A 5,765-nucleotide genomic window follows, 5' to 3' on the forward strand; every position below is an offset into this window, starting at 1 on the left:
AACCTTTCTCCACCTCTGTCCCCTGGATCATTCCACCTCTATCCACTGATCATTCTGATTGATCATTCTCTACATCAGATCATACATTTCTGAGCCTGTTGACAGCTGCCTCAAAGGTATTAAGGAATAGAGAGAACTGAAGGGGACAAGTAACCTGTCATAAGATTATCTGACATTGTAAGGATCCTAATGCCCAGAGCTTTGGTAGCACAGTGGTTATGTGTTGGGCTGCTAACTGCAAGATCAGCAGTTCAAATCCACCATCCACTCTGTGGGAAAACGAGGAAGCTTTCTGCTCCTGTGGAGAGTTACAGTTTCAGAAGCCCATAGAGCAAGATTCTCAACCTTCCTAATTCTGCAACCCTTTCATACAGTTCCGCATGTGGTGGTGACCCCCAACCACAAAATTATTTCTGTTGCTACTTCATAACTGTCATTCTGCTACTGTTATGAATCATCATGTAAATATCTGATATGCAGGATATATTTTCATTTTACAAATTGAACATAATTAAAGTATAGTGATTCATCACAAAAACAATATGTCATTCTATATTTTGAAATATTTATTTCTAATGACATAAATGAAATTTTGTCTTGAAGCATGGTGTAGCATAGGTAACAGTCTTTATGCCCAGTTCTCATATGTGGGCGTATCTGCATATGGGTGGACCCTCCTGGAGATGGATAGAGGAGCTGGTGTCTCAGTTCCTAAGACAATTGGAAATAGGTGTTTTCTGATGGTCTTAGGCGACCCCTGTGAAAGGCTTATTTGACCCCCAAAGGGGCTGTGCCCCACGGGTTAAGAAGTGCTGCCGTGGAGGCGGGTCTACCCTGTCCCCGCAGGGTCACTGAGAGTTCGAATTGACTCCATGGCATTGAGTTCCAATGGTTTGTTTTCCACACCAGGCGCTCTGCAAACTGCAGTGCCTTGCCCACCCAGGCCTTCCTCTTGTTGCAATCGCTCTAGAAGGAGTTGCTCGATCCACCAGGCAAAGCAGCCGCAGCAGTTTCAGTCACAGTCTGAGCTTTCGTGACTGTCTGATTTGAATTGGGAGTCCACACTCACATAGAAGAGAGGTGCTGGGGAGAACACGCTGTGAGCAAATTGAGGGGCTCGGAAACACCTAACATTCAGAGCAGCAGAAATTTACATAAAGGCTAGTGATCACCTGCAGCTATAGATTTCTAAAAGAGGCAAAGCCTGAGCTGGCTCCCAAATGAGGCACACGTTAAGCAGAGAGAAGGGTCAGAGAATTTTAAGTAGGAAAGACCAGTAAGCTCAGGTCTGGTGGTAGACTATGCAAATTGTCAGTGTTAAGCCACAGCAGAATGGGCTATACAACCTCACGGTGTGAAATGATGCTGTCTGCTTAAGCATGATATTAGTTTAAAATAAAATAAAACCATTTCCTGCTTGATTACAGTTAGACTCGGAGAAGGATTTTCAGTGTGACCCTCAGTAGTGTTTAAAATCGTGGAAAAGAGCAGATAAGGCATTGCATAAAATAAATGTTTCCAATCTCACTCCACTTACTGCTGAATGTGGCAGTGGACTAGAAAGGTAGGTCGCCTCCGGCATTCTCAGTCATAAGAAATTTAACGACGGATGGAAACGGATAAAATCAAGATGCTCAGATAGAACGGAAAGGCTTCAATATCTCAGAAAATTAGGATCCTTGTAACCAATTTTAGAATGGCCGGATTATAGCTAAATAGGATTTTAAGTCTATTGTAAATGAAAGGAAATCTAATTTAACTGGGACACATCATTTTCACTGAAATGCGATAAATGCTAATTTCTTGCTGGGCACCAGTGATCGCTGGTGAGAGCTGTTTGTGAGGTGCTCAAGTCTGACCAGTCTCAAGCTGGCCTTTCCCAGTCCTGAGGCTGACGCTAGAACCCCATTCTTCAACACAGGGTCATAAGTGAAGAGGAAGAGTGTTGCTTCTTTTGCTCCAGGGCTGCATGAAATGGGACTCCAGGGCAGTGAGTCACCTTTTAGAACCCCCACTTCCTAGCCACTGGCCCCTCAGCAGAGCTGCAAAAGTGTTTCCCCAGGGCTGGATTTTAAAATCTCGCCTTATTTTTCCATTTTCTATTATGCCTAAGATCTGATTCCAAGCTTCAAAAGGCCGACCGAGTATTCATGTATTCAAAAGCCAAGGGACATCAAAAACCCACTGCCCTTGAGTTGATTCTGACTCACAGTGACCCTACAAGGGGGTAGATGGCTCAGTAGAGTTTCAGAAGCTATAAAACTTTATGGAATCAAACTGCCTCATCTTTTACCCACATAGTGCCTAGTGGGTTTGAACTACTGACCTTCTGGTTAGTAGCCCCAATGTTTTCTCTGCCAATCACTAGGGATCTAGGGGGATCTAAAGGAACTTAGATCTAGGGCAAGGGGTAGGGTGGAGAGCACTGATCAAAGAGTAAGGTTGGTACATAACACATCTTGTGGAAAGAAAGTATGGTATGTGGGTATTATTTGTATTATTAAATGCTTCCTCCTCCAGATTATCATGACCCCAATTCTACCTTACAAATCTGGCTAGACCAGAGAATTTACACTGGTACAGATAGGAACCAGAAACACAGGGAATCCAAGACAGATGATCCCTTCGGGGACCAGTGGTGAGTGTGGCTATGCCAGAGGGTGGATGGAGGGTGGGGTAGAAAGGGGGAACCAATTATAAGGATCTACATATAACCACCTTCCTGGGTGACAGACAACAGAAAGGTGGGTGAAGGGAGTGAGACGTCAGATGGTATAAGACATGACAAAATAATAATAATGTATAAATTATCAAAGGTTTAAGAGAGAGGAGGGAGCAGGGAGGTTGGGGAAAAATGAGTTGTTACCAACTCCTTAAGTAGAAAAAAGCAAATGCTTTGAGAATGACGATGGCAACAATTGTACAAATGTGTTTGACATACAATGGATGTATGTATGGATTGTGATAAGAGTTGTTTGAATCCCCAATAAATGATTTTTTAAAACATACCCAATTTTTCCATACCTTTCCGCACTCTTTCTTATAATCTAATAAAATAATTCAATTGCCTACCTAAATGTATTACCACAAATATGTTGTGGTTTTGTTTACCCTTGGCTTTGAGTTGTTTCTGACTCATAGTAACCCTGTAAGAAAGAGTCAAACTGCTCCAGGGCCCTTCCAAGGCTATATACATCTTTGCCGAAGCAGACTGCGGCTCGTGGATCAGAACGCTGATCTTCAGGTTTAGCACTGAGTGAGCCACCAGGGCTCCTTGTGGTTGTTGCTGCTATTGTTAGGTGCCCTCAATTCCGACACGTAGTGACCCGGTGCATGAAGGAAACACCGCACGGTCCGCTGCCATCTTTACAACTGTTCTTATGTGCGAGCCCATTGTTGTAGCCACTGAGTCCACCCATCTTCAGGAGACTTCCCGAGATAGTTAACGTTTATTGTGCCAAAATGGCCAATGAGCACGTGTGGGATGAATTGAAGGGCAAAGAGATAAATGGCTCTGTGAGCCTCACCTTTTTTGTCTCTTGTTCTTTGATTATTGGACCAGTGTGCTGCTGCCTTGCTTGTTCTTTGCCTCAATTTGCAAGCTACACCACCTGTGGGATGACTAACCCCTGGACTGTGTCACTGTAATTTGAGGTTCCTTCAAGACCTGCTTCACCACATTATTGGAACTTATATGTCTTGAGCTGGGGACTGTCGGACACTGTCATCTGGCTGACTGTTGGTGACCTGCCTTGCTGTTTGCTGCCTGTGGCTGGGTAGCCTGAATTGCTATCTACAGAGGACTACCCAGTGGCCCTCAGGACTTGAAGGACTGCGAGTGTATTTGTTGTCTCATAGAAGTAAATTGCACTGAGCCATTTGTACTGCTTTATAGATTAATTAACTGTTGATTTCTTATATTATCTACCTATCTATCTGTATAAATATATATAAAATTATTAGCATTTTGTTTCTCTAGAGAATCCTGTCTAACATACTTCCTCTTTTTCTTTTTGCTGTTGTTGTTTAATTTTAATTCCTCATTTTATTAGGAGCTCTTACAGATGTCATAACATTCCATAATTCCAATCGTTCAAACATAATTGTAGAATTGCTACTACCACAGTCAATTTCAAAACATTTTCTTTATTCTTGAATTCTTTAATATCACCTACCCTGTACCCCCTCTCCACCTTCCCTTTCCCCCAAGGAACCCTTGTTACTGTTGTGTATTATTATTAATATTCTTTTTTTTCAAATATGGAATGCTTCACGAATTTGCGTGTCATCCTTTCACAGGGGCCATGCTAATCTTCTCTGCATCGTTCCAATTTTAGTATATGTGCTGCCGAAGCAAGCACTATTATTAATATTCTATTACTAGCATCCATATATATTTTTTCAGCTACAATTCTGTTATTTTATCCCCTCGAGCGGAGACATACAGTCATTATTGCTCTCAGTTCCCCTTCCTCCCCCTCTCTTCCCATATCCTCAGGTTTTCATTACACTCGCTGTTTCTGTAGGGTCATCGATCCTGGCATTCTTGTATTAAATGATGTTTCTAATATGCCTGAACATAGGTAGGCCTAACAGTATTAATGAGATGGAACATAAGCCTTAATAGAAAGGAGAGGAAATATTAAAGAGCCAGAGGATAGTTATGAATTTCATTAGTGCTTTACTTCTGCCTGAATTTCTCACCCCCCCTCCACGTGGCCCCTCTGTGAGAGCCTGTCCAATTGTCTTGCAGGTGGGTTTTGGGTCTTCACTTTGTCCATGCTCCTTCACATTCATTTGATTGCTTGCTTCTGAACTTCTGATAATTAATGCCATTGATAACCTCATGATCACACAGGCTGGTATGCTTCTTCCATGTAGGCTCTTTTCCTTCCATGCTCAATTGCCATGTGTTTGCCTTTAAGACCCCAGATGGTATGTTTTTCATAGCCATCCACCATCCACTTTATTCACCACATTTGCTTATGCACCCATTTTTCTTCAGTGATCAGGTTGGAAAGTGAGTATCACACAGTGCCACATTAGAACAAAACTATTCTTGTACTTAGGGGAGATTTTAGTAGAGGTCCAAAGTCCATCTGCTTCCTTGTTGAACTTACATATATATATACATGCATATGCAAATACACCTATATTTATTAATCATATATAATAATTATATAAATAAAATTTTTACTTTCTTCTTCTATTTTCTCTTTTTCTATTTTCTTTCTTCCTTCTCCATTATTATGCTTGTCCATTATTCACCTCTCACTAATTCCTCTCAGACACTTTTTGATTGATCTAATCTGACCAACAACACTATACCCTACTCCCTGTAAATTTTGTAACCCTTATTATTCCCCTGTCCCTGCCACTGTTGGTTCACCATTCCCCTCCCCCTGCCTCCTTCCCTTCCATGCCCACCAATAACAACCATTGGTCCTGGTCTCATTGCTATTTCCATGGGGTTGCTTGTCCTGCCTTCTTACCTCGATAGACACTGGAGGAAAAGGAAAGGAAAGGAAAGAAGGAAGGCTGTATAAAGAGTTCCAAGTCTGACTGATGCCCTGACCCAGAGTATATGATATCTCTCTGTTAAATAGGGACCGGACCTGATATAATCCCTCATCCCAGTCCCCCTTTCTTTCAGGAGTCCATATCCTGGGATCCGCTTACCTGACATCACGTATACCCTATTAGTCCTCAGCCTTTGTGTCTGATAGGCTTACACCCTGCCAGCCCTATTGCTTTTGCTGCAGTCA

At 42.3% G+C, this 5,765-nt stretch overlaps 1 non-coding gene across 1 annotated transcript; it reads right to left on the bottom strand.

Moving 5' to 3' along the window:
• Positions 1 to 4,254: 4,254 nt before the first annotated feature.
• On the bottom strand, positions 4,255 to 4,361 carry LOC142455700 (U6 spliceosomal RNA). The gene has a single exon (XR_012785850.1). It is a non-coding gene; the product is annotated as a U6 spliceosomal RNA (small nuclear RNA).
• Positions 4,362 to 5,765: the final 1,404 nt, after the last annotated feature.

Source organism: Tenrec ecaudatus, chromosome 8 (genome assembly GCF_050624435.1).
Source record: "Tenrec ecaudatus isolate mTenEca1 chromosome 8, mTenEca1.hap1, whole genome shotgun sequence".
Classification (NCBI taxonomy): Eukaryota; Metazoa; Chordata; class Mammalia; order Afrosoricida; family Tenrecidae; genus Tenrec; species Tenrec ecaudatus.